The sequence below is a fragment of the Tachypleus tridentatus genome, chromosome 7 (assembly GCF_004210375.1).
Source record: "Tachypleus tridentatus isolate NWPU-2018 chromosome 7, ASM421037v1, whole genome shotgun sequence".
In the NCBI taxonomy this organism is placed as follows: domain Eukaryota; kingdom Metazoa; phylum Arthropoda; class Merostomata; order Xiphosura; family Limulidae; genus Tachypleus; species Tachypleus tridentatus.
Genome location: NC_134831.1, coordinates 137,202,182 through 137,227,265, shown reverse-complemented (window position 1 = coordinate 137,227,265; position 25,084 = coordinate 137,202,182). Strand labels below are relative to the sequence as shown.

Here is a 25,084-nt window from a genome sequence, read left to right as displayed (position 1 = left end):
AGTACAGACAAGCAATGTCATCTCAATGGGCAGAATCCACTGTATTAACAAAGAATATAGAATGTTCATCACTGAAATTGCTGGTACTCTGTGCGACGTATTAAGATAACAATAACATGCTGCAGACTTCTCTTTCTTTATAAATGATGGTACACACAGAAAAGACACATAAAAGAAGCTGGGTATGTCGGAATATTAAAACTTTTTATCCTCATGTTGCATACCACAAGTTTATGGATATAAAAATGACAAGGTTAAGAATATTCTAGAAGCACTGGAAGCGGCCTATGAAGCTTTAGAGTAGGTTGTCCAAGTGACAGTTTGACATTAAAAGTAGTGTGGGCAAATTATTGGTACTAGATGCACCTTGGCTTGTTTAAATACGTTGCATAGCAAGTAGCCTGGAACTCGTCCTGCAAGAAACCTTTAAAGAAATATGCACAAATACAGTAGTTTCCATCCATCTACCTGTTCTATAAAAACTCTTCATAGAGGCGTAGAAATATATGAGATAGCAGTAATAATGGAAAGTCACTTCTATAAACCTAAAAGAGCCAGAGAAACAAGATGAATGTAACATAAGCAATCTGCTCTTTTTAAACTTCAAATTAATTAGCCAAGTATAATTATGTTCATGAAATCAGTTCTCGGAACAACGAAAAAAGAAGCCTTACAAATAATATGGCAACATCACCGTGAATTTCTCGAATACTTACCGGCTTTTAATTTTGTTTTACACGTTTTCGAAGCCTCTTTGTTATTTCAACCAAATGGTATCACGATGACCAGTGCCTTAGCTCAAACAGAAATTTCATAACGGTACCACACTTTTTTCGATAAGGAACGAAGAAGAGCACGTGAAAGATTAGTTCTGGTGTACATGTCAGAATGAACAGTTGAAGTGGAACTCATTAAACAATGTGGAAACCAAAGTAGATGTAAGAGATAAAACACACTGTTATTAGTTATCAATGATGCCTCGAATACAATGATGCAGTGGTGACCAAAATGAAGTAATTCTTCATCTTTATGGTCCAAAAAAAGCTCAACATCTCACTGCTCATTTCAGCACAATTTTACAAAATTCTGGCTGTGACACCCAGACTGTCCTAGGTGAGGGGGTACAGATGTTGACATACATCTGAAGAATATCCATACGTTTGCTGGAATTCATCCACTGTTTATATGGAAGCGCATAAACCAGAATAATACTTTAAGAACATTCTGAAAGTAATCAATCTTTACAGCCTTTATCCCTATCTCAATTATGCTGTAAGACAGTCCCTGTATCCTTGACGATTACACCCTTATCCAAATTACGATAATTAATGTTATCAGCTCTGAAGAACAAAAAACGTAGCAAACTAAAAAGTAGTCAACAGATAGTGGTTTTCTCCTCAATAATAATACGGACCAGACTTTCAACCTCACTGGAATAAATATTTTTAGAGAGAGAGAAAGAAACGCAAGACTTCTCAGCTAATTTTGTTTTAAATAAATGATAATTTTGTTGTTCGTGTGGAAAGCTTTAGTAAACAAAAGTATTATAAAATTGTTTTAATACAACATATATTTGTGAATTGATGACAAACTGATAAATCGAAATAAAGGAGATGTTCATGTGAAGAATCAAAACACTAATGCTATTTACAAAAGTTATCAAAATGAATCAATCTGAAGTCCTGCTTAACAAAGCATATTTAATTTGTTAAGGAATAACACAAGGTTTGTTTTTTCAATCTTTTCACATTAAACTATTTGTTTTTAAGCATAAAGCTACACAATGGTTTCCCTGTGTTGTGTCCATAACAGATATAGAAACCCAGTTTTATCGTTATAAGCTAGCATGCTTTTTGCTTAACCAGTTGAAGGTTCGCGTTAAACCAAGACAAACAAAAAAGCCTTCGCAAAGTGAAACTAAATTGCTAAAAATATCACAACAAAAGAGGACTGAAGCTAAACAATTATTATGAATCAAGAAGACTGCATAGAAACTGACGATGACTGAGTTTTAAAATATTTACAAAGAAAAATATGAACTAATAACAATAACTAAGATACTAATAAACACAAAATAACTGCAATAAATAACGGTGAATGTTCTCAAAAACTGAAATCCGAAAGTCGAATTTGAAACCGCGATTTTACATGTCGGAGAAACACTCTAACCGAAAAATCTGGTGTAATAAATAACTATATTGATTTATATCTACGATATTCAGTAGAACCCTTGAGCTGCGTTATCGCCCTTGAAAAGTCGAGAACCTATTTACTGGCATTCCTAATTCGAAGTGTCATGTTCAGTTTTTAATATTATAAGTGCCACTCCTGCATTTCTACAATGTGGCTATGAAAGACAGAAACTAATATATGTTAAGCCTACAAAGTCCTGATTTCAAAAAGAAAGTGGAACTGTAAACGTTAACAATAAAGAAGACAGCAAGTAATAAAACTAAATAAAAATACTGAAACTAGAGAATAATTTCACAGGAAAGAATTGACACATAAAAGCTTAACGAAACCGTGAGCGGGTGGAGTTTGGCATGACCTGATGGTTAGGGCACTTGAATCGCAGTCTGCGGGTGGCAGGTATGAATCTCGTCATCAGTCATCCTTATTATTTCAGCAGTGGGGGCAATATAATGCGTCGGTTACAATAAAGCATGACAATAAAGAAGACTTGTTGAATATGGAAAACCATATTCAAATAAAGAAGGCCTCTTAAATATTCAAACTAATAAGGGTGACAATAAAGAAGACTAGTTAAATATTGAAAATAATGAGTGACAGTAAAGACGACCTGCCATATATTCGAAAGTAATAACAGGAACAGAAAGAAAAGCTTGTTAAATATTTAAAGTAATAACAGTGACAATAAAGAAAACTTGTTAAATATTGAAAATTAATAACAGTGACAATAAAGAAAACTTGTTAAATATTGAAATTAATAATAGTGCCAATAAATAAAACTTGTTTAATACTGAAAACCAATAAGGATGAGAATAAAGAACACTTGTTATATATTGAAACTAAAAACAGTGACAATAAATAGGACTAGTCAAATATTGAAATTATTAAAAGTGAAAAAACAAGAGTTCTTAAACAATGAAAATAATAAGGGTGAAAACAAAGAAGACTTATTAAATATTGAGAACTAGACAGTGTGATTAAAAAGAAAGACTTGTTAAATAATAAAACTAAAAACAATGACAATAAAGACCACTACTTAAATATTAAAAATAATAAAAGTGTCATTAGCAGACTTGTTAAATATTGCAACTAATGAGTGTGTCAATAAGGAAGACTTATTAAATATTCATAACTTATAAGGGAGCGAATAAAGACTTTTTAAAAATTGAAACTAGCAAAAGAGACAATAAGAACGACTTGTTCTATACCGAAACTAATACCAGTGAAAATTAAGATAACTTGTTAAATATTGAAATTAGTAAAGTTGGTAATAGAGGAGACATTTTAAATATTGAAAATTAATAAGGGTGGCAATAAAGAAGTCTTGTTAAATATTTAAACTAACAAAAGTAACAGTAAAGAAGACATCTTCAATATTGAAACTAACAAAAGTGAAAATAAAAAACACTAGTTAAATAACGAAACTAATAACAGTGACAATAACAAAACATGTCAAGTATCAAAAATAATAACTGGCAATAAAGAGGACTTTTTAAATATCAAAAGTAATAAGGAAGAAAATAAAAAAACTTGTTAAACATTGAAGTTAAATACCAACAGCGATTACAAAGAAGACTTGTTAAATATTGAAACTAATAAGGGTGACAATAGAGAAGACGTGTTATATACTGAAATATTATGAAGTTGATAATAAAGAAGACATGTTAAATGTTGAAAGTAATAACAGCGACAGTAATAAACGGTTGTTTAATATTGAAAACCCAAGGATGAAAATAAAGACTTTTTAAATATTGAGACTAATTAGGGTTACACTAAACAGGTCCTGTTAAATTTTGAAAGTAACAAGAATAACAATAAAGAAGAATTGATGAATATTGAATCTAAAAATGTTGACAATAAAGAATGCTTGTTAAATATTGAAAAAATAAGAGAGACAATTAAGAAAACATATCAAATATTGAAACTACTAAATGAGATACTAAGTAAGGCTTGTTAAATATTGAAACTAATAAGGGTGATAACCAAGAAGACTTGATTATTGCTAACAACAGTAATATCAAAGAAGACTTGTCAAATATTAAAACTAGTAAGGGTGACAACAAAGAAGACTAGCTGTCTGTTGAATCTAATATCGATGACAATAAAGAAGACTTGTGAAATGTTGAGAATAATAAAGGTAGAATAAAAAAGTCATGTTAAATATTGAAACTATTAAGGGCGACAATAAAGAAGAATTGTTAAAAACTGAAACAAAGAACAGCGACAATAAGAAAACTAGTTAGGTAAAGAAATGACTAAGGTTGAGAATAAAGACTTGACCAATAATGAAACTAATAAGGGTGACGATAAAGATGATTAGTTCAATATTGAAAGAAATAACAGTGACAATAAAAAAGACTTGTTCAATATTGAAAACAAATAAGAGTGAGAATAATGAAAACGTGTTATATATTCAAACTAACAACGGTGATAATAAAGACCACTACTTAAATAATAAAACTAATAAAAGTGACATTAACAGACTTGTTAAATACTGCAACTAATAAGGATGTCAATAAAGAAGACTTATTAAATATTGATAGCTTATGAGAGAGCAAATTAAGACTTCTTAAATAATGAAACTAATAACAGACACAATAACAAGACTTGTTAAGTGTTAAAAATAATAACGGTTATAATAAAGAAGACTTTTTAAGTATTGAAAGTATTAAGGGAGAAAATAAAAAACTTCTTAAACATTTAAATTAAATAACAACAGTAATAACAAAGAAGATTTGTTAAACATTGAAATGAATAAGGTTGACAATAAAGAAGACGTGTTATATATTTAAAAATGATGAGGGTGACAATAAAGAAGACATGTTAAATGTTGAAAGTAATAACAACGACAGTAATAAAGATTTCTTTAATATTAAAAACCAACAAGGATGAGAATAAAGAAGACTTCTTATACATTTAAACTAAAAACAGTGACAACAAACTATACTATTTAAATATTGAAACTAATAAGAGAGAGAATAAACAAGAGTTGTTAAAAATTGAAATTAATAAGGGTCAGAATAATTAAGAAATGTAAATATTAAAACTCATAAGGATGACAATAAAGAAGACAAGTTAAATGTTGAAATTAATAACAGTGACAAAAATAAAGACTTGTTCAATATTAAAAACCATGATCTATTCAAACTACCAAAACTGAAACTAAGAACACAAATTAAATTACGAAACTAATAACAGTGACATTTAAAAAACTTGTTAAATAGTGAAAACGTAAAAGGGTGACAATACAAAAGATTGGGTAAAAATTGAAACTAACAACAGTGACAATAAAGACGACTTGTTAAATATTGAAAATAATAAGGGTGACAAAAAAGATGACTAGTTAAATAATGAAACTAATAACAGTAAGAATAAGAAGACTTTTTAAGTATTGAAACTAACAAATGTGGCAATAAAGAAAAATCGTTAAATATTTAAAAGGTATAAGGTTTATAATCAAGAAGACTTTTAAATATTGAAACTACCAACAGTGAAAATAAAGAACACTTGTTAAATATTGAAATTAAGATGAGCAATAATTATATAAATAGTTAAATGTTGAAATTAGTAAGGTTGAGAATAAAGAATATTTGTTAAATATTAAGACTAATAAAGGTGACAATAAATAAGACTTGTAAAATATTGAAAGTAACAAGAGTAAAAATAAAGAAGTCTTGTTCAATATTGAATCTAATAATTTTAACAATAAAGAAAATTTGATAAATATTAAAAAATAAGACATTTTAGAAGACTTGATAAATATTGAAACTAAAAAGAGTGACATTAAATAATGATTGTTAAATATTGAAACAATAAGAGGGACAATTAAGAAGACATTTAATATTAAAATTAATAAGTGAGATAGTAAATAAGGCTTATAAAATATTGACACTAATAAAGGTGATAATCAAGAATACTTGCTCAATATTAAAACTAATAGCAGTCACAATAAAAAAGAGTTTTTCTGTATTAAAAACAACAGAGTAAGAGAATAAATAAGACTTAATGTATATTCAAGGTAACAATGGTGAAAATAAAGAACACTTGTAAAATAATAAAACTAATAACAGTAACAATAATAAGACTTGTCAAATATTTAAACTAATAATGGTGACTTGTTAAACATTGAAAAAAGTAAGAGGGGCAATAAAGAAGGCATTAAATAATGAAACTAATAAAGGTGACGATGGAAAAAATTTGATAAATACTGAAAATAATAAGATCGATAATTAAGTATACTAGCTAAATATTGAAATTTGTAAGATTTAGAATAAGAAAACTTCTTAAATATTCAAACTAACAAAGTTGACAACAAAAACGACTTATTAAATATTAAAACTAATAAGCATGAGAATAAATAATACTTGTCAAATATTGGAAAGTAATAAGAATGACAATAAGGAAGGCTTCTGAAACTAGTAAGTGTGACAATAAAGAAGACTTTTCAAATTGAAACTAAAAACAGGGAGCAATAAAGAATACTTGTTAAATATTGACTCTAATAAGAACAATAATTAAGAAAACTTGTTAAATATTGAAATTAGTGGGATTTATATTAAATAAAACTTTTTTAATATTGAAAACAATTAAAGTGACAAAAAGGAAGACTAGTTAAACAATGAAACTAATAACAGTGACAATAAAAAGACTTGTCAAGTAATTAAATAAATAAGGGTGACAATAAATAATACTTGTTCAACACTAAAAAATTAAAAGAGCGACAATGAAAACGTTATTTAAAAACTAAAACTAAGAACAGTGACAATAAAGTAGACTTGTTAAATGTGAAAACCAAAAAGAGCGACAATTAAATAATCTTTTCCAAAAATAAATTATTAAGGTGAGAACAATGAATACTTCTTGAATATTGAAAAACAAAAAGGCTAAGAATAAAAAAGACTTAAATATTGAAACTAACAACAGTAATAACAAAAAAAACTGTTAAATATTGAAAAAAAATATTGTTGAGAAAATGGAAGGCATGTTAACTATTGAAACTAGTAAGGATAACAACAACGACTAGATGAATGTTCAAACTACTAAAGATGAGAATAAAGAAGACTGTGAAATGTTGAAAATAATAAAGGTAGAATAAAAGAGACTTGTTAAATATTGAAACTAATAAGTGTGACAATATAGAAAACTTGTTAAATATTGAAACCAACAACAATGAGAATAAAAAGGACTTGTGAAATATTGAAACTAAGAACAATAAGAATGAAAAGGACTTGTTAAATATCGAAACTAATATGGGGGGCCGGTAAAAAATACTTCTTCAATATTGAAACTAATAACAGTCACAATAAAGAAGAGTTGTTCCTTATTAAAAACCACTAAGGTTGAGAATAAAGAAAACTTAGCATATATTCAAGGTAACAATGGTGAAAATAAAGAACACTTGTTAAATAATGAAACTAATAACAGTGACAGTAATAAGACTTCTCAAATATTCATACTAATGAGGGTGACAATAAAGAAGACTTTTAAATATTGAAAAATGTTGAGAATAATAAAGGTAGAATAAAAAAAGTATTGTTAAATATTGAAACTATTAAAAGCGACAATAAAGAAGAATTGTTAAAAACTGAAACAAAGAACAGCGACAATAAGGAAACTAATTGGGTAAAGAAATAACTAAGGTTGAGAATAAAGACTTGACCAATATTGAAACTAATAAGGGTGACGATAAAGATGACTAGTTCAATATTGAAAGAAATAACAGTGGCAATAAAAAGAATTGTTCAAAATTGAAAACAAATAACGGTGAGAATAAAGAAAACTTGTTATGTATTCAAACTAACAACGGTGATAATAAAGACCACTACTTAAATAATAAAACTAATAAACGTGATATTAACAGACTTCTTAAACATTGAAAACTTTTAAGAGAGCGAATAAAAACATTTCAAAAATTAAAGCTAACAAAAATGACAATAAAGATGACTTGTTAAATACTGAAACTAATAACAGCAATAATTAAATTAACTTGTTGAATATTGAAATTAGTATGGTTGGTAATAAAGTATACATTTTAAATATTGAAAATTAATAAGAGTGATAAGAAAGAAGACTTGTTAAACATTTAAACTAACAAGAGTAACAATAAAGAAGACTTCTTAAATATTGAAATTAATAAAAGTAACAATAAAAAACACTAGTTGGATAATAAAACTAATAACAGAGACCATAACAAGACTTTTTATGTATTGAAAACAATAACGGTGACAATAAATAAGACTTTTGAAATGTTGAAACTAATAAGGGTGACAATAGAGTAGACGTGTTATATATTGAAAAACGATTAGAGTGATCATAAAGAAATGTTAAATGTTAAAAGTAATAACAGCGACAGTAATAAAGACTTGTTTAATATTGAAAAATAACAAGGATGAGATAAAGAAGACTTCTTATATATTTAAACTAAAAACAAAGGCAACAAAGAATACTATTTAAATATTGAAACTAATAAGAGAGAGAATAAAGAAGAGTTGTTAAATATTGAAATTAAAAGAGTGATAATAAAGAAAACTTGTCAAGAATTGAAACTAATAAAAGGTGACAATAAAAAAGAAATATAAATATTAATGCTCATAAGGTTGATAATGAAGAAGACAAGTTAAATGTCGAAATTAATAACAGTGACAAAAATAGAAACTTGTTCAATATTAAAAACCAATAAGATCAATAATTATGTAAAGAAATTATTAAGGTTGAGAATAATGAAGACTTGTTAAGTATTGAAACTAATAATGGTGGCACAAAGAAGAATTGTTAAATATTGGAAAGTAATGTGAATAACAACAACGAAGACTTAAATTTTGAAATTCAGAACAGTAATAACAGAGAAGGCTTTTTAAATATTGAAAATAATAAGCGTGATAATAAAGACGACTTGTTAAACACTGAAAATTTCTAAGGGTGACAATAAAGAGGAGTTCAATATTGAAATTAAGAACAGACAGAATAAAGAAGGCATGTTAAATATTGAACACCAATGAGGGTGAGAATAAAGAAAACTTTATATATATTCAAATTAACAACTGTGAAAATAAAGAATACTTTTCAAATAATGAAACTGTGACAATAAGAAGACTTGCCAAATATTGAAACTGATAAGAGTGACAAATAAAAACGACCTGTTAAATATTAAAAAATAAGGCGGACAATAAAGAAGACTTGTTTAACACTGAAACTAACAACAGTGACAATAAAGACGATTTGTTAAATATTGAAACTAATAAGCATGAGAATAAAGAATACTTGTAAATATTGTAAGTAATAAGAATGACAATAAGGAAGGCTTCAAAAATATTGATACTCACAAGAGTGAGAATTCAGAACACTTGTTAAATATTGAAACTAGTAAGGGTGAAAACAAAGAAGGCTAGTTGAATGTTCAAACTAATAAGGATAACAATAAAGAAGACTTCTCAAATGTTCAAATTAATAAAGGTAGAATAAAAAAGACTTGTTAAATATTGAAATAAGTATGGTTGAGAATAAAGAAGACTTGTTAAATATTAAAACTAATAAATATGGCAATAAAAATGACTTGTTAAATAATGAAACTAATAATGGTGATAATAAAGAAGACTTGTTAAATATTGAAGCTAATAAGCAAGACAATAAAGAATACTTGTTAAATATTGGAAAGTAATAAGAATGACAATAAGGAAGACTTGTTAAATATTTACACTAATATTGAAATATTGAAACTAATAACAGTGACAATAAGAATACTTTTTAAATACTGAAATTAATAAAGGTGTCAATAAAAATACTTGTTAAATATTGAAAATCTAAAGGCCGACAATACAAAATACTTTTAAAAACTCAAACTAACAATAATGCCGATAATGAAGATTTGTTCAGTATTGAAATTAATAACAGTCACAACAAATAAAAATTTCAATACTGAAAACCAGTGAGGGTGAGAATAAAGAAGGCTTGATATATATTCAAAGTAACAACGGTGACAGTAGATAACACTAGTTAAATCATGAAAGTAATAACAGTTAAAACAGGAGGACTTTTTAACTATTGAAATTAATACAGCGACAGTAAAAATGTCTTATTAAATACTAAAAACTTATAAGGGTAACAATAAAGGAGACTTGTTCAAAACTGAAACTAACAACAGTGACAATAAAGACGACTTGTTAAATATTGAGAAAAATAAGGGTGAAAGTAAAAAGAATTTAAACATTGAAACTAACAATAGTAACAATAAAGCAGACTTTTAAAATATTGAAACTAATAAGGGTGACAATACAGAAGACTTGTTCAACAATGAAAACCAATAAAGTTGAGAATACAGTAGTCTTGTTAAATACTGAAATTAATAAGGGAAACAATAAAAAAGACTTGTTAAATATATAAACTAATATCAGTGATGGAAAAATACTTGTTAAATGTTGAAACTAATAAGGGTGACAATAATTAAAACTTATTAAATATTGAAACTAATAAAGTGACAATAAACAAGAGTTGTTAAATACTGAAAATAATAAGGGTGACCAGAAAGAATTGTTAAGTATTCAAATAAATAATGGCGCAATAAGGAAGACTTGTTAAATATTGAAACTACTAAGAGTAACAATAAACAAGACTTGTTAAACATTGAAACAAACGACAGTGACAATAAAGAAGACTTGATCAATAATGAAAACGAATAAGAATGAGAATATATTTGTTTACTATTGAAACTAATGATGTGATATAAAAGAACACTTGTAAAATATTAAAAGTAACAACAGTGACAATAAAGAAGACTTGTTAAATATTGAAATAAGTAATGGTGAAAATAAAGACGACTTCTTAAATATTGAAAAATAATGAGTGAAAATAAAGAAGACTTGTTAAATATTGAAATAAGTAAGGGTGGTAATAAAGAAGACTTATTGAACATTGAAATCCAAAAAGACTTTAAACATTGAAACTAACAACAGTAACAATAAAAATAGACATCTAAAATATTGAAACTAATAAGTGTGAGAATAAAGATTTTTTAAATATTGAAACTAATGACAGTGACAATAAAGAAGACTAGTTCAAGAATGAAAACCAATAAAGGTGAGAAAAAAGTAGACTTGATAAATATTGAAAATAAAGTGAGTGACAATAATTAAGACATGTTAAATATTGAAATTAATAACGGTGACATTAAAGAAGACTTGTTAAATATTGAAACTAAAAACAGTGAAAATAAACAAGAGTTGTTAAATATTGAAAATAATAACGGTGGCCAGAAGAAATTGCTAAATATCGCAACAAATAATGGGACAATAAAGAATACTTCTTAAATAAAGAAACTAACAAAAGTTACAATAAAGAGGACTTCTTAAATTTTGAAATTAGTAAGGGTGACAATAAAGAAGATTTGTTGAATATTAAAAACTAATAAGGGAGATAATAATATTGAAACTAATAATAATGGTGGCAATAAACAAGAGTTTAATATTGAAATGTTAAATATTGAAAACCAATTAGTGTGATATAAAAAGTGTTGAATATTCAAACTAAAAACAGTAACAATAAAGAAAATTTGTTAAATATTAATAACAGCGATAATAAATAATAGTTGTTAAATATTAAAACTAATAAGGGAGATAATAAAGATGAATTGTAAAATATTGAAACTTATGAGGGTGACAATAAAGAATAATAAAGAATGATACATTAGGTAAACCCCTGCAAACGATTTTAAATATATAGCTTTGAAAACGATTTCGGTGCATTTCTGAAACCATTAGACATGTCGATTGATAGATTAGTTAAATAGCGGCAAACGGTTTTAAATGAATATCTTAGAAAATCGTTTCAATGCATTTCTGACATCGTTGGACGTGTTAAACGATAGATTACTTAAACCATTGAAAACGGTTGCATACCTATATTATTTTACTCTGAATATTGAAAACTAACAAGGGTGATAATAAAAAGACTTTTTATGCATGGAAACTAACAACATTGACAATAAGGAAGACTTGTTAACTATTAAAATAAGTAAGGATGGCAACAAACAAGAATAGTTTAATATTGTAAACCAGTAAATGTAACATAAAGAAAACTTATTAAATATTCAAACTATAAACAGTGAAAATAAAGAAAACTTGTTAAATATTAAAACAAATAACAGCGGCAATAAAGATGTTTTGTTAAATATTAAAACTAATAAGAGTAACAATGTTGAAGACTTCTTCAACATTGAAATTAATGACCATCAAAATCAGGAAGTCATTTTCAATATCGAAGACCAATAAAGGTAATAATAAAGACGACTTGATAAATAGTGAAAAAAGGGTGATACTAAAGAAAACTTATTATATTTTTAAAAGTAATAAGAGTGAGAAAAAGGATGACTTGTCAAACACTCAAACTAGTAAGGGTAGCAATAAAGAAGCATTATTACATATTAAAATTAAAAAAGTGACAATAACGTCGAGTTACTAAATACTGAAATTAATAATGGTGATAATAAGCAATAGATGTTAAATAATAAAACTATTAAGAGTGGCGAAAAGAAGACTTCTTAAATATTAAAACTACTAAGAGTGACAATGAAGAAGACTTGTTGAATATTGAAAATTAACAAGGGTAATAATAAAAAAATTGTTAAATATTGAAACTACTAAAATTGACAATTAACAAAACTTTTTAAATATTGAAACTAAAAAGGGTGACAATAAAGAAGACTTGTTAAATATTAAAACTAATAATGGGGCAATAAGGAAGACTTGTTAAATATTCAAACTCACAACACGGGCAATAAAGAATAATTCTTCAATAATGAAACTCACAAAAGTGACAATAAAAACTTCTCAAATATTGAAATTAGTAAAGGTGACAATAAAGAAGACTTGTTGAATATTAAAAACTAACAAAAGTGACAATAAATAAGATTTCTTAAATATTGAAATTAGTAAGGGTGACAATAAAGAAGACTTGATGAATATTAAAAACTAACAAGGGTAACAATAAAAAGAGTTGTTAAATATTGAAACTAACAACAGTGAAAATAAAGAAAATTTGAGAAATATTAAAACTAATAAGCAAGATAATAAACAAGACTTGTTAAATATTCAAAAGTAATAAGAGTGAGAATAAGGAAGACTTCTTAAATATTTAAAGTAATAAGGTAGAGATTAAAGAAGACTTATTAAATATATAGACTAATATCAATGACGATACAGAAAACTTTTGAAACTAATAAGGATGAAAATGAAGAACACTTGTTAAATATTGAAAAGTAATAAAAGTGTCAATAAGGAGAAGTTTTTAAACACTGAAAATAAAAAGTGTGATAATAGAGAAGACTTCTTAAATATTGAAACTATGAGTGGTCACAACAAGGAATACTTGATATATATTGAAATTAACAACAGACAATTAAAAACATGTTAAATATTGAAACTAGAAAGAGTGAAAATAAAGAAGAGTTCTAAAATATTGAAACTAACAAGTTTTTAAATATTGAAAACAATAAAGGTCACAATAAAGAAGCATTCTTAAATATTGAAACTCGTAATGGTGACAATAAAGATGATTTGTTTAATAATGAAACTAACAAGAGTGGAAATAAAGAAGACTTCTTAACTATTCAAACTAATAAAAACGACAGTAAAGAAGAATTGTTAAATATTGAAAGTAATAAACGAGACAACAAGCAAGACTTCTCAGTTATTGAAACTAGTAAAGGTGACATTAAAGAAGTCTTGTAAAATATTGAAATTAATAAGAGTAACAATAACTACTAAGGGTGATAATAAAGAAGTCTTATTAAATATTCAAACTAATAATCGTTACAATAAAGAATACTTGTTAAATACTGAAAAGTAATAAGAATGACAAATAAGAAGGCTTGTTAAATATTGATACTTATAAGAGTGACAATTATACAAACTTCTTAAAAACTCAAACTAGTAAGTGTCACAATAAAGTAGACTTGATAAAACTGAAACTAAAAACAGTGACAATAATAAAGACTTGTTAAATATTAAAACTCAGAAGAGCGATAATTAAGAAAACTTGTTAAATACTGAAAAGAGTGAGGTTGATATTAAATTAGACTTTGTGAATAATGAAAAGACTAGTTAAATATTGAAACTAATACCAGTGACAATAACAATACTTGTTAAATACTGAAACTAATAAAAGTGACAATAATGAAAACTAGTAAAGGTGACAATAAAGAAGACTTGTTAAATATTGAAACTAAAAGACGTATTAAATACTAAAATTAATAAGTGTGACAATGAAGAAAATTTGTCGAATAATGAAATTAGTAAGGGTGAAAATAAAGACTTGTTAAAAATATACACTTATAACGGTCACAATAAGAGAGACTTGATAAATATTGAAAGTAATAACAGTGAGAAATAAAAAACGCTTGTTAAATATCGAAATTAGGAATGGAGACGATAAAGATCCTTCTTGAGTATTGTAAACTAATAAGGGTGACAATAAAAAAGCCTTGTTATACATTAAAACTAACAAGAGTAACAATAAAGAAGACATCTTAAATATTGCAACTAATAAAAGTGACAATAAAGAAGAATTTTCAAAAATGAAATTAATAAGGTTGATAATAAAGAAGGTTTGTTATATACTGAAAAAATAAGGGTGACAATAGAGAAGACTCGATAAATATTGAATCTAATTAGAGTGACATTAAAGAAGACTTGTTAAATATTGGAACTATTAAGGGTGGCGATAAAGAAGACTTGTTTAATATTGAAATTAATAAGTATGTCAATAAAGTAGTATTTTTAAATATTGAAATTAATAAGTATGACAGTAAAAAATACTTGCAAAATATTCAAGCTAATAAGAGTGACAATAAAGAAGTCTTTTTAAATATTGAAAATAATAAGGGTGGCGATAAAGAAGACTTTTTAAATATTGAAACTAATAAGGGTGAGAATAAAGAATACTTACTGAGTATTGAAAACTGCTAATGGTAAAAATAAAGGGGCCGGCATGGCCAAGCGTGTTAAGGCGTGCGACCTCGTAATCTGAGGGTCGCGAGTTCACATCCCCGTCGCGCCAAACATGCTCGCCCTTTCAGCCGTGAGGGCGTTATAATGTGACGGTCAATCCCACTATTCGTTGGTAAAAGAGTAGCCCAAGAGTTGGCGGTGGGTGGTGATGACTATCTGCCTTCCCTCTAGTCTTACACTACTAAATTAGGGACGGCTAGCACAGATAGCCCTCTAGTAGCTTTGTGCGAAATTCCAAAACAAAACAAAACATAGTAACAATAAAGGAAACTTGTTAAATAGTGAAACAAACAACTATGACAATAAAGAAGAGTTGTTCAATATTGAAACTATTAAGAATAGCAAAAAAGAATACTGGTTAAATATTGAAATTAATAAAGGTGACAATGAAAAACTTTTTCAATATTGAAACTAATAACAGCGATAAAAAGGATGATTTGTCAAATATTAAAATTAATATGAGATATAATAAAGAAGACTTGTAAAATATTGAAACTAATGAATATGACAATAAAGAAGACTTGTTAAATACTGAAATTAATAAGAGTGATAATAAACGAGATTTCTTAAATATCGAAAATAATAAGTGTAATAATAAAAAAATACATGTTAAATAATGACAAATCATAAGAGTGACAATAAGAAAGACTTGTTAAATATTGAAACTAACTATAAACAAGATGTCTTAAATATATAAATTGGTAACTATGACGATAAAGAAAACTTGTAAAATGTTGAAACTAATAAGAGTAAAAATAAAGAATACTTATAAAATATTGAAAAGTAATAAGAAGGACCAAAAAGTGAGATTTGTCAAATTCTGAAACCAATAAAAATGACACTAAAGAAAACGAATAAGAGTGACAGTAAAGGCAATTTGTTAAATATTGAAGCTAATAAAATGACAATAAAAATACTTGTTGAATATTTAAAATAAGTAAGGGTGACAATAAAGAATAGTAGTTGCATTTTGAAACTAATAAGAGAAACAGTTAACATTTCTTAAATATTGAAATTAATAAGATTGATAATACAGTAAAATTACTAAATATTAAAATCAGGTAAGGGTGACAATAAAGAAGAATTGTTAAATATTGAAAATAATAAGACTGATAATAAAGAAAACTACACCAACAAAAAAGAAGACTTGTTAAATATTGAAACTAATAAAAATGGCAATTAGGAAAACTTGTTGAATATTTAAAACAAATAAGGGTAACAATAAAGAATACTAGTTGCATATTGAAATCAATAAGGGTGAAAATAAAGAACACTTGTTAGATATTGAAAAAGTAATAAGAGTGAGAATAAGTGAAAATTCTTAAATATTGAAACTAATAACAGTGACAAGTACGAAAAATTTTTAAATACTGAAACTAGTAAGGGTACAATAAAGAATACTTGTTAAATGCTGAAACTAATAAGAGCGACAATTAAGAAGCCTTATCAAATATTGAAATTAGTAAGAGTGAAAATAAATAAGAGATGTTGAATGTTGAAATATAATAAGGGTGGCATTAAACAAGACTTGTTTAAATATTGAAACTAAAAATAAACAAGATATGTTAAATATGTAAATTAATAACAATAATTACAAAGAAAACATGTAAAAACGTTGAAACTACTAAGGGTGAAAATAGAAAACAGTTGTTAAATATTGGAAAGTAATACGAAGGACAATGACTAAGACTTGTTCAATATTGAAACTAATAGAAGTGACAATTAAGAAAACATCTTAAATATTCAAACTAGTAAGGGTAACAATAAGGAAGACTTGTTAAATATTGGAACTAATAAGAGGGGCAATTAAGAAGCCATGTAAAATATTGAAATTAGTAAGTGGGAGAAAAAAAATGTTGAGTTTTAAAAATTAATGAGGGGGACAATAAAGAAAATTGTTAAACATTTAAATTAATAAGGGTGAGAATAAAGAAGGTTTGTTATATATTGAAATTACTAAAAATGATAATAAAGAAAACTTGTTGAATATTGGAAACAAATAAAGGTTACAATAAAGAATACTTGTTAAATATTGAAACGAATAAAAGTGAGAATGAAGAACATGTGTTAAATATCAAAACTAATAAGACCGATAATGAAGAACACTTTTTAAATATTCAAACTAATAAGGATGACAAAAAGAAGACTTGTTGTATATTGAAACTAGCAACAGTGGCAATAAATAAGATATGTCAAATATTGAAACTAATAACAATGACCATAAAGAAATCTTTTTAAATGTTGAAAGAAATAAGGGTAAAAATGAAGAACACTTGTGAAATATTGAAAAGTGATAAAACTGACAATAAAAAAGATTTGTTAAATAATTAAACTAATAACAGTGACAATTAAGAAAACTTGTTAAATTTTAAAACTAATAAGAGCGTCAATGGAGAAGACTTGTTAAATATTGACATTAGTAAGTGTGGGAATAAAAAAGACATGTTGAATATTAAAAACTAATAAGGATGACAATAAAGAAGATTTGTTAAATATTGAAATTAGTAAGAGTGACAATAAAGAAGAGCTTTTGAATATTGAAACTAATAAAAATGACAATAAAGAAGTCTATTTAAGTATTGAAATTAATAACATTGAAAACAAAAAAGATTTATTGAACACTGAAACTAATAAGTGTGACAATAAGGAAGACTTGTTCTAAAAGCCCTTATACTAAACAAGGCGGACGTAAACAGGATTTAGAGAAAGAAACTTAACACTGAAGGAAATTGAGTATGACAATGATTAACGCTTAGTAAGGAATACATAAAAGCAAAGAATTTTGAAACATTTATCTCCAAAGCGTTTATCCAATATCAAATTATTTAAATTAAAATACTCTAAGACTTAGAAGTGTTATTATTAGAAATACTAAGAATGAGAAGGATTTACACAAGCTCAAATTACTTAACATGCAAGTGAATTAGACTTAAGAGATATCATGTTCTTGCATAAAACTTCAGCTACTGAAAATGCTCAAACTGAAAAGATTTAAAGACCACGTATATGTATTTATATATAAAAAAACACGAATTAACCAAAAGCGTTTCATGTGACAAGTACTTTTAAACTAGTATTATTGTCGTAATACATATCAACTTCTTCTGTGTTTTGATTCCCGTCGGTAGACTCAGCAGATAGCTTAATGTCGCTTTGCTATAAGAAAACCTCACACACACTTCTATGTAGGTTTGACAGTATTAAAGCAATATCATAAACACTTCGATCAATATAGTTTTTTTTTTCTAAATTACGCTGTTTAATAATAATTATTTGCTTTTCGTGATTTTAACAATACGCTTTAAGCGATCGCAAAAACAGTATATATATATATATGTACATAAGGATCTTCGTCACTTACACACACAGCCCGGATGGCCTAACGCGTAAGGCGTGCGACTCGTAATCCGAGGGTCGCGGGTTCGCGCCCGCGTCGCGCTAAACATGCTCGCCCTCCCAGCCGTGGGGGCGTTATAATGTGACGGTCAATCCCACTATTCGTTGGTAAAGAGTAGCCCAAGAGTTGGCGGTGGGTGGTGATGACTAGCTGCCTTCCCTCTAGTCTTACACTGCTAAACTAGGGACGGCTAGCACAGATAGCCCTCGAGTAGCTTTGTGCGAAATTTCCAAACAAACACTTACACACTGTATGTACTTCTTGTATTGTTGTTTTGTTTTTGCAACATGGTAAACCTGGAAATTGTGCACATACTCTCTACCTTGAAAGCCCGGAAATTGAGCTTTGAATCTGTTTTGACATAAACACAAACTAGATTTGACACTTTTCCTAAACTTAAACTGAAACCTATAGTCATAGAAAGTTATTTTGGGTTTCTTTTTTGGGTGTACGAATGACAGAAGAAATAGCTTCAAACTATATTCCTGAACTGGTGGTAGATCGGAGTTCGTGATGACGAGAAACCAATTTGAAATAAAAATGTATCTCAGAACGGCTGGTATTGGTATTAACACTTTTATTGATAAGCAGAGAACAAAGTTTAGACTGACCTTGGTCATCTTCAGAACGGTCTTGTTATTTACTGTCAGTTGAATCAATTTTATGATATAAGATTTTCTTTATGTTTCAATGTCTTCGGCATTTACTTTTAGGAGAGTGACAATGTCTGGTAATTAGAAGCTCGACTTCTTTAACAACTTATGACACAACATGTCTCTGCATAAAAAATAACTTCTGTGGCTGTAGATAACATGAGAAGATGTTTAGAAACTAGGTGAGAACTACGTTGTTATAATCATATTCGTCACTTTAGATGCTTTTGTGCACAAGAAAGGCACAAATAAATAAACATGAGAAAAGGAGTTAATGGGTTCAACGTTACCAATAATTTTAGAAGTAATACAGTTCTATAACTATTCGCCACAACGACTTTGGGTAATCTAATAAGTTCGAATTTTGCTAAAGTATCATAAACACTTACAGAAAAATGTCCTATAACCTATAAAAAGAAAATTATCTCTTAACTAATGTGAACAGAGCTAGAAAGTCAATTATTTATTTGCTTGCTGAAATTCGCGCAAAGCCACAGGAGGACTATTTACAGCAGTCGACCATAATTGACAGCAAAATACTAGAGTGGAGACAACCAATCACCACCAACCACTATCACCTCTTGAGCTACTCTTTTGTCAACAAACAGTGGGATTGACCGACATATTTAACACCCCCACGGCTAAAAGAGCGAGCATGTTCAGTGACAGATTTCGGAAATGTGACCCACATATTGCAAGTCGAGTGTCCTTATCACCAGTCCATAACAGATTTAAAATCCGGCTGTAATTATAGATAATCAGATATACATTTCTATCGCATAGATACAAGAGTTGTTTATATCTTATTTTACTATATATGCAACGAAGATATCCGCCAACACTGTAATTAATTTTATGCCTAAAATACGAAGATCATATCAACCTGTCATATAATTATATAAATGCACAACAAAGATGTCGAATTCAGGTTTGAGATTTGTTCTAGAGAATCCAGGAGAGATACGTCTATACATGAACATGAATATGCATGTAACTTCAGAATGAAAAACAAAAACAAGAGACAACATATCGACGTTAACAGCAAATGTATATTACGTATTAAAAAAAACAAGAACAGAGATATCGTGATATTAACTGATCAGCAGCTTGCGTGTTATCGAACAGAAAATTTGGAATTTTTAAACACAGTCGATCAAATTAATGAAACGTGTACTTCGACCCCAATAGCTAACCTACATTGCGTAGTTTCTCAAATAGACACAGCTAAAATAAAGAAACAAAATGTTTCAGCTCCTCTGAAAAACGCAGAAGAATTAAAAACGTAATAAAAGAAGATAGTAGATATGTGGGAGCTTGTCCACGTGTGCAAAAATTATATTCCCACAATTTTGAAAACAAATTGAAAAATGACAGCTTTGTAGTTCTGATGTTTCCATTGATGAGAGGATCAACATTTCCGACTTAACATTTTGATGATACGCGATTGTCTCATAAATTATGCAATATTTGTAACATTCTTAATTTGTAATTATTCCTAGATGTACTTTCGTTTTGTAATGCCGAATAAATAAAACTAGGCAGAAATCGTCTGAAACAAAATTCGGTATTTTAGTTTAATTTACAACTCCCAGTCTTTGCTGTTGCGACATGAACTTTTATCTTTACGGATAATTACATTTATATTATTTTTATTTATTCGGATTTTTTTTCTTTTCCCCTTTTTTTTGTTTAGTGTTCTGAGCCAACCACAATTCGACATCGTACATTGGTACGGTTAGGCTTAACATCTGCTATTTAAAAGACAATAGATCCCAGGTATTTGCGATGGTATGGTTAACAACAGAACTTATTCGTTTATTAATATCTTTGACTATTTTATTTGTAGCGCAGTCTTGCTTGAGGCATCTATATTTAAGGAGAAGAATGGTCACAAAGATGGGAGTGAAACGCATCCTATGGAGGCAAGCATTGATTTAATAGCAGCCTGCCTGGGCCGAAACCTCGTCAGAAGCATCTTGCGTCACAGTACCACAGATACTGATGCTCAAAGCGGTTAAAGTCGATTCGGAGCCATTTAACAAGGTTCACTTACCCAATGTTTCTATGTACAGACTGGAGATCCTGGCTGAACCATTCTTAAACGCTGCACAAGCTTTATCACTTTTTCTTCATCTTGTAGCACAGGAGATGCAGCATCTTTCTCGACGCTCGAGTTCTACCATTACCGATCATCTCACTAAGTCGTTTGCACAGTACTTACAGGAGAATTCATTCTCAGCGAGTTGCGCGCCATCTATGAATGAACATATAGATTAAATTTACTATTATTCCTTTAATAACACAATGTAACAAAATTTTACTTTTTCTTGTTCCTGGGCAGAAAGTGTTATTTCCCAATTGTTTATGCCTAAGGTAATTGGAAAAGACCTATTTTTTTCAAACTTTGCTTTTGTGACCTGAGTAATGAAATTTTCAAATTCACCCATTTTCCAGAACATTCCAGGAAGATTCAGTGCTGAGTAGCTGATAGAGAATTTTCAAGAACTTTCTAGAATATCGTAGAACTTACAAGAATTTTCAAGAACCTTTTAGAATTTTCTAGAACTTTCAATAGCAATATATATACAGAGGCTCACAACCCACCACTTCAGTTTAGTTCTAGCTGCCTGAGTAAACACATAAACCTATCTGATTTTATCAGAGATGGTACCAAGAAGCTGCAAGCATAGTCCAGATTCATTCTGTTATGCATGTGGTCACTTTATCAAAACAAGATTGAAAAAGTACTCTGTGACAGCATCTACTAAAATGTGTGAAGCCCACAATGTATATTTCGACATGCCTGTCGGGGATCAAAACAAATCCTGGGCACCTCATTCTACCTTGAGCACTGCAAAAAAAACTCTAGAAGGTAAGACGGACAATTTTTGTTTGCTTGAATATTAAGATTTTATATTATACAAATTTTAGACCTTTTAGAATTTAAATATCTCTTAATTTATTTTTTAATTTCAAATGTATAGAAAAATATCACATATAAAATATTTTGCATGAACCTCTTACACATTAGTTGTGGATGAAATAAATTTATTCTTCATAATAACAATTTTATTTTGCTCTTTTGCAGGATGGTACAAAGGAGAAAAAAGAGCCATGAAGGTCGCTATTCCAAGAATTTGGCGTGAATCTGCTGACCACTCAAGCAATTGCTACTTCTGCATAGTGGACTGTTCCAAACGTCGGACTGGCAAGAATGGATCTGCTATCATGTATCCGGTCCTACTATCATCAATCACCCCAGTGCCACACTGCCCTGAGCTTCCTGTACTCGCTCCGCCAGAAAGAAAGCAGCCATCCTCAGAAGAGAGCAGCAAATCAGAAGAGGAGGTAAACGTTGAAGATCCAGATTACAATTTCAGAGGAGCAGCTGGTGAGAGAAACCCATACTACCCCAACCAATGAGATTTCAATGACTTGATCAGAGATTTTGGTCTACAAAGTCGAATGCCGAGCTTTTGACATCTAGGCTCAAATAGAGGAACTTGTGAGATGAAAGTGTGCAAGTCGCAAGTCAGAGGAAGCGTCATCGACATTTCTCAAGCTTTTTCACTCGTCAAGATGGACTTTGCTTCCGCCACAATGTATCCGGTCTGTGCGAGGCAATTAGAATTGCCTGTAACCCGAACGAGTGACGCCTCTTCATTGATAGCTCATCCAGAAGCCTCAAAACTGTGCTGCTTCATGACAGGAATAAGTATTCGTCTCTTCCTCTGGCTTATTCAGTGCACCTTAAAGAGGAATACAACAGTATCAAAACCTTGCGAGAAGCCTTGAAGTATGATGAGTATGGCTGGGAAGTTATAAAAGACTTTAAAATGGTGACGTTCCTGATGGGTCTCCAAGGAGGCTTTATCAAGTTTCCCTGTTATCTTTGCCTTTGGGACAGCAGGGACACCGCAGCGCACTACAACAGAAAGCACTGGCCACAACGGACCGAGGTCTCTGTGGGGAGGCACAATGTCAAGTGTGAGCCGCTAGTGGACCTCCAGAAAGTGTTGCTCCCACCATTGCACATAAAATTGGGTCTTATGAAACAATTCGTCACAGCTCTTGATAAGGAGTCTGCAGCCTTCAAGTACCTTCGAGACTTCTTCCCTAAGCTGTCTGAGGCAGAGGTCAAAGCTGATGTCTTCGTTGGACCACAAATAAAGAAGATCCTGAGTGTACAAAATTCCCTAAGAGGCTCAGTAGGAAGGTGAAAAAAGCTTTGGGCAGCTTTGTCACAGTGGTTCGGAGCTTCTTGGGCAATCACAAGGCCGAGAATTATGTTGAACTAGTTGAGGCTGTGGTGAGAACTACGGCAAAACAGGTTGCAAAATGTCCCTAAAAGTCCATATCCTTGACGCTCATCTTGATAAATTCAAGGAGAACATGTGAATATACTCAGAGGAGCAAGACGAGCGCTTCTACTAAGATATACTTGTAAACCTTGATTCATATGTTGTTTTATTGAGCCTTTATATAAATGAAAATGTCTAAATTTGCCCGTTTTTAGATAGAAAATAGGTTAATTTTAAATTTCATTATCCAGGACACAAAAGCAAAGTTTGAAGGGAATAATGGTCATTTTCTATACTTTTACAACATAAGCACTATTCGTTGGTTTGTTTTGTGAATTTCGCGCATAACTACACGAGGACTATTTGCACTAGCCGTCCCTAATTTAGCAGTGTAAAACTAGAGGAAAGGCAGCTAACCATCATCACTAACTCTCAGGCAACACTTTTTACCAACGAATAATGAAATTGACCGTCACATTATAACTCCTCTACGGCTGAAAATGCGAGCATGTTTGGTGTGATAGGGATTCGAACCCGCGAATTTCAAATTACAAATCGAGAGCCTTAACCATCTGGCCGTACCGGGCATCTCTAGTCGTTGGTAGAAGAGTAGCCCAAGTGTTGGAGGTGGGTGGTGAGGACTAGCTGCTTTCCCATTGGTTTTACACTGCTAAATTATGGACAGGCTAGCGCAAGTAGCCCTCCTGTAACTTTGCGCAAAATTCAAAAACAAAACAAATAAAATATATATTGAAAAGGTTTTCAGTTTTTTTTTTAAAAATTGAAGAAACAAGTCACAGGGAATCGTATATATTTTTTTAAATGTGCAGACACAAATTTCCTGTTTATTTACCCAAGAGTTTTTTTTTAAATGTTTATAATAGCGACTACGCTTAAGAGTTTACAAACCAGGTAATACAAATAATTAAATTACTTTATACATCGCATATTACGTATTTATGCATTCTGAGTTTTTTTCGGTTTTATAGATAAAGGAAACTGTGGCCTTAAGCAGATACGACAGAAGGAAATATATTGTAAACAGTACAATAACAGACATGTACTTGAGACTCGGTACCATGAGGAAATGTTATAGTTAGAAAGAATGGTGCTAACATGCGCTGGCTTTAGAAAAAGAAAAGAAAATGTAAAATCTGAATTTCTTTAACAATTAATTTGATATTGACTAATTGGAATTAAGCAACAGAATGAGCTATCTATGTTCTGTCCACCACTGGTATCGAAACCTGGTTTCTAGCCGGGGTAGTCCACAGACATACTGGAGAGTATAACATACAATATTAGAGTACAAAACCTCTGAAACTCTTTGGTTATTCCTTAAGCTCTTTTTGTGTCTTAAGAAATAAGTGATTTGTTTTAAATATTTATTTTCGAACTAATTGATCAAACTTATTTTTTGATACTTATGGTGAATTATTTATTCTATACAGCTTGTTTTTATTTATCAAGTTTAAAAGTAATTTGGTAATGTTATAAAACACTCGTATCCTACGGAATGTAATTCAATTTTAAGAATGTCAGTGA

The 25,084-nt window shown here is 29.3% G+C and overlaps 1 pseudogene across 1 annotated transcript in view; it reads right to left on the bottom strand.

The window, feature by feature from the left end:
- The window catches only part of LOC143257818 (glutamate [NMDA] receptor subunit 1-like), a 212,548-nt pseudogene extending 191,114 nt beyond the window's left edge, over window positions 1–21,434 (bottom strand). Inside the window, exon 1 of the transcript XR_013032002.1 lies at window positions 21,292–21,434. The product of XR_013032002.1 is annotated as a glutamate [NMDA] receptor subunit 1-like (transcript). The remainder of the gene's footprint in view (window positions 1–21,291) is intronic.
- Window positions 21,435–25,084: the final 3,650 nt, after the last annotated feature.